This window comes from Panthera onca, chromosome B3, assembly GCF_046562875.1.
Source record: "Panthera onca isolate mPanOnc1 chromosome B3, mPanOnc1 haplotype 2, whole genome shotgun sequence".
Taxonomy (NCBI): Eukaryota; Metazoa; Chordata; class Mammalia; order Carnivora; family Felidae; genus Panthera; species Panthera onca.
The window spans coordinates 70,909,018-70,915,017 of NC_138344.1; positions in this window are offsets into that span (position 1 = coordinate 70,909,018).

A 6,000-nucleotide genomic window follows, 5' to 3' on the forward strand; every position below is an offset into this window, starting at 1 on the left:
ATGATGGGAAAAATTGGTGAAGGGGAGTGGGATATACAGGCTTCCAGTTATGTAATGAAAAAGTCACAGGACTAAAAGGCACAGCATAAGAAATACGGTCAAGAGTATTGTAATAGTGTTGCATGGTGACAGATGTTAGCTACATTTCTGGTGAGCACAGAATCACATATAGACTTGTCAAATCACTATGTTGTATATCCCAAACTAATGTAATAATGGGTGTCAACTATACTCAAATTTAAAAAAAGAAAAATAAAAAAACTAATTCAATTATGAAATTACCAAGTGTGTATATTTGGCCACTTGTCTCTCTTTCCCCCAAATTTCACAGGGAACAAAGCACTCTTCAGAGTCTTTACATATGGCCTCTGGAAGGCTGACAAAGATAGGAACCTAAATATCCTGGGCCATACTGCCTAAAGTAGAGTCCATCCAACAGCCCTTGGGGTTTAGCTGCCATACCTTTAACAACATCTTGGCTAACAAAAAGAGGGCCTGAGAAGATCAGATTTAACCCAGGTACACCACTTCCTGACAATACCTTTCAGGTCTAGAGCTGATTGCTTTCCAGAGTTTGAATCCAAACACCTAATCAGGACCTGGTGTCCCTTGGGTACTCATAACTTAAGCAATTACTTTCAGGCCCAAAATATATTTTCTCTTCAGCAGCAAAATGTCCTGTTTGGCTTCTGTTTAGCTTTATCCTGGGATATCCAAACTGGTATTACAGCTCTGAGATATCCAAACCCTGGGCTTTACTGTATGGGCTCAGCTACATACTGATAGGCTAAATAAGTGAGGCAATGGAGCTCACTGGCAATATCACAGAACCTCAGTTGCCTTGGCACCAATTCTAGGAAGAAAACACAAAGAAAGGAAAGCAGAAAACAAAAAGAAGGGTGCCTGGGTGGCTCAGTTGGTTAAGCATCTGAATTTGGTTCAGGTCATGATCTCATGATTCATGAGTTCGAGCCCCGCATCAGGCTCTGTGCTGACAGCTCAGAACCTGGAGCCAGCTTTGGATTCTGTGTCTCTCTCTCTCCCTCTGACAATCCGACCCCCACCACACTTGCACTCTGTCTCTCAGAAATGAATAAACATTAAAAAAAAGAAAATGGAAAGAGTCAAAAGCATAAGAATAATACTAGAGTGATAGAAAAACATATGGGTTCAAGTTTACATTTGAAGAATTTATCTAAACTTGAAACATCTAGAAAATTTCAATTTTTTTTTCAGAATGGCTGTCTCCTTTGGGGGAAGTGTCATATCAGAGAAGACTGGTTTATGAGGTACTTCTGAAATTAAAAAGGGAAAGAACTAATTTGGAAAGTTACATACTAATGGGATACAACACAAATATTACTAATCACAAAATATTTTTAAAAGATTGTACCAAAAATTACATACTGTATTATTCCATTTATATAATATTCTTGAAATGACAAAATTCTAGAAATGGAGAACAGCTTAGTGGTTGCCCAGGGATTAAGAAGGAGATGGGACCAGAGGGAAGTGAGTGTGGCCATACAAGGAAAACACCAGGGATCCTCGTAGTGATAGAAATGTTTTTATCTTTCCTCTTACCAATGTCAATATCTTGTCTGTGATATAGTACTATAGTTTTTCAAGCTGTTGCTATTGGTGAAAACTGGATAAAGGGTACATGGGTTTCTCTGTGTTCCTTCTTACAACTGAATTTGAGTCTACAATTACCTCCAAATAAAAAGTTTAATTAAAAAAAATTAAACAGATGAACATAGGGGGACATAAAAGAGAGGTAAATAGAAAACAGACTCAACTATGGAGAACAAACTGAGGCTTGCTGGACAGGAGATCAGTGGGTATTAAGGAGTGCATTTGTCATGATGAGCACTAGAAGTTGTAAGTGATGAATCACTAAATTCTACACCTGAAACTAGTATTACACTGTATGTTAATCAACTGGAATTTAAATAAAAACTTTAAAAAGGTGGGGGGGGGGAGGAGAAGAGTTAAAATGGCAGAGTAGGAGGAGGACCCTGGCTAGTCTCATTCCTCCAACACAGCTAGATCAACATCAAATCATTTTGAACACCTGGGAAATTGATGAGGCTTAAGAGAACAATCTGCATAATTTGAGGGAGAGAACGTGGCAGATGCGTGGCGCAGAGAGGGAAATTGGGGGAGAGAAAAGCCGTGGTGCTGAGGGGTGGGAGACTCTTCATGGAGAGAAAAAGACAGGGAGAGAGAGAGCAGTGTATTGGGTTCATGCAAGAAAAGTACTCCCCCAAAACCACTGACGAGTAACGGACTATAGAAAATTTTTGCAAACAAGTGAGCTGAAATTCTGAGTTTTAGGAAATCTGGAGTAGGGCCGGCAGCAATGCACCTGGGGAGAAGGGGGGTGGGGGCCTGAATGGACAGCCAACAGTGTAGGGAATCCCCTGGGCCACACTGGTAGCGAATGTTCCTCTCCCTGGAATGCATTGGGAAGAAAGTATATTGCCTCTCCAAGGACAAAAGCACCCAGTTGGTGCCTTTGAGCAGCCAATTAACAGCAGGGGACAGAAACACATGTAGAGGGCAGCTATAGTGGTCGCAGCTTTTCCCTGTGCATCACCATAAGCTCTAGGCACCTGCACTGCTGTGCGACTACTTTTCTGGGACAGAAAAGTGCCAGGCATAGCACTGCAGGGGTCTCTTCTGGAGGAGGGAAGCAGGTATGCCTGTTACCCAGTCCTGTAAGATTTGCACCGGAGATAAAACACAGGAGAGCTGTGGCACCCGGCACAGAAAGGTTGAGAGGAGGGATCTGACAGAAGCCTGGGACAAAGGAGGGAAGAGTGTTTGCCTGTCTGTGAGGGCTACCTGAAGAGAGGTGCCAGCTCCCTTACCTGGGACCAGAGAGCGGTGTGATGCCATCTTGCCCGACACACCAGCTTAGTCGGCCTTCAGTGAGCAACACAGCGCCCCCAGTGGAGGAGGAGCTGCTTACACCAATCCCCACTCCCCTGCATCTTAAAGGGGCTAGGAGAGGTGAGGTCTGGCTGTGAGCCAGCACAGCAGGCCTTTTTCCCTCAGAGGATGAGCATAGACTCCCTGTCCCCGACTCCCCCACATGCACCAAATTAACTGATCATAGTGTGCTCCAAAGCATCAGCTTCAGTTTTTCAGTTTTGATGGAAATACGAACAGGCTTTTTTTTTTTTTTTTTTTAATCAGGCTGATATTTTTTGTCTATTTGCTTTTTATTTTCTTTTCCCGTTTTTTGGGTCAGGCTTCTTTTTCTTTCGTTCTTTTTCTTCTTTTTTTCCTTATTTTTCTTTGGAATCAGGCTTATAGTCTTCTGTTTGTCTATTTGGAGATTTTTGTTCTTTTCCTTTTATTTTGCTTCAGGTCTTTTGTTGTTGTTGTTTTAAACCAGGCTTATTTTAACAAACAAATCAAAACATACCAGTTGAAGGTCCAAACACTCCCCACTACAAGCAAAGGGGAACTCTGCAGGGGACTGACCTGGGGAAAAGAGCAGCCAAATCACAACAGCAGAGTGCACACAGCATATACCAGAAACACTTCCTGAAGCACCAGACTCTGGGCAGTGTATAACCCCTTCTTCATATAGCATTACCCTCAGGAGCAGGAAACAGAATAAGCTTTCATAACACACACAAACCAGAAATCTAGACGAAATGACAAGATGGAGGAATTCTCCCCCAAAGAAAGATCACAAAGAAACCACAGCCAGGGATTTGCTCAAAAGAGATATAACTAATATATCAGAACAAGAATTTAGAACAACAGTCATAAAAATACTAGTTGGGCTTGAAAATAAAAAGCAAAAAGACACCAGAGAAATCCTTGCTGCAGAGATAAAACTAGTCAGGCTGAAATTAAAAAATACTATAATGGAGATGCAAAACCAACTGGATGTAATCACAATGAGGATGGAAAAAGCAGAGGATTGAATAAGTGATATAGTAGATAAAGCTGTGGAAAATAATGAAGCTAAAAAGAAAAGGAAAAGAAAACTATTAGATCATGAATATAGACCTAGGGAAATCCACAATTCCAGAAAGTACAATAATATCCATATCATCAGAGTCCCAGGAGAAAAGCAGGAAAAAGGAACAGAAGGTTTATTTAGACAAATTATAGCTGAAAGCATCACTAATCTGGGGAAGGTAACAGACATCCAAGTCCAAGAGGCACAGAGAACTCCCCTAAAAATCAACAAAAACAGATCAATACCAAGACATACCATAGTGAAACTTGCAAAATACAAAGATAAAGAGAATTCTGAAAGCAGCTAGGGACAAAAGGACCTTAATATACAAGGGTAGACACACAAGGTTAGCAGCAGACACTTGGCAGGCCAGAAGGGAGTGGAATGATATATTCAATGTGCTAAACATGAAAAATACGCAAGCAAAAATACTTTATCCAACAAGGCTGTCATTCAGAACATAAGGAGAGAGAAAGAGTTTCCAAGACAAGCAAAAACTGAAAGAGTTTGTGAACACTAAACTAGCTCTGCAAGAATTATTAAAGGGTACACTTTGAGTGGGAAAGAGAGACCAAAAGCAACAAAGACTGGAAAGGAACAGAGACAATCTACAAGAACAGTGATTTTACAGGCAATACAATGGCATTAAATTCATATTGATCAATAATTACTCTGAATGTAAATGGACTAAATGTGCCAATGAAAAGACAGAAGGTATCAGAATAGCTTTAAAAAAAAATGAGACCCATAATATGTTGCTTACAAGAGACTCATTTTAGAACCCAAAGATACTTCTGGGTAGAAACTAAGGGGGCGGAGACCCATCATGCTAACAGACATCAAAAGAAAGTTGGAGTAGCCATACATAGATCAGATAAACTAGATTTTAAAACAAAGACTTTAATAAGAGATGAAGAAGAGCACTGTATCATAATAAAGGGGTCTATCCAACAAGATCTGACAATTATAAATATTTATGTCCCAAATTTGGAACACCCAAATATATAAATCAACTAATAACAAATTTAAATAAATTCATTTGATAATAATACATTAATAGTAGGAGACTTTAACACCCCACTTATAGCAATGGACAGATCATGTAAGCAGAAGATCAACAAGGAAACAATGGCTTTGAATGACACATTGGACCCAATGGAATTAACAGATGTATTTAGAGCATTTCACCCTAAAGCAACAGAATGAACATTCTTTTTGAGTGCACATAGAACATTCTCCAGAAAAGACCACATACAGGGTCACAAATAAGGCCTCGGCCAGTAAAAAAAAAAAAAAAAAAAAAAATTGAGATAAGGCCATGCATATTTTCGGACCACAACACCACGAAACTTGAAGTCAACCACAAAAAGAAAGACTGCAAATAATGGAAGTTAAAGAACATCCTATTAAAGAATTAAAGGGTTAACTAGGAAACTAAAGAAGAAATTAAAAATACATGGAAGCCAATGAAAATGAAAACATGACAGTCCAAAACTTTTGGCATACAGCAAAAGCAGTCATAAGAGGGAAGTATATGGCAATCTGGGTTTTCCTCAAGAAGAAAATTCTAAAATACACAACCTAACACTAAACTTAAAGGAGCTGGAAAAATAACAGCAAATAAAGCCTAAAACCAGCATATGGAGGGAAATAATAAAGATTAGACCAGAAATAAATGATATAGAAATTTAAAAAACAGAACAGATCAACAAAACTAGGAGCTGATTCTTTGAAAGATTAACAAAACTGATAAACTCCTAGCCAGACTTATCATAAAGAAAAGAGAAATGACCCAAATAAATAAAAACACAAATGAAAGAGGAGAGATCACAATCTCTCCTGAAATGGAGAGATTCCAATCTACTGAAATGGAATCAGTAATCAGAAATCTCCCAACAACAAAAGTCCAGGGCCAGATGGCTTCCCTGGGGAATTCTACCAAACATTTAAAAAAGAATTAATACCTATTCTTCTCAAACTGTTCCAAAAAATCGAAATGGAAGGAAAACTTCCAAATT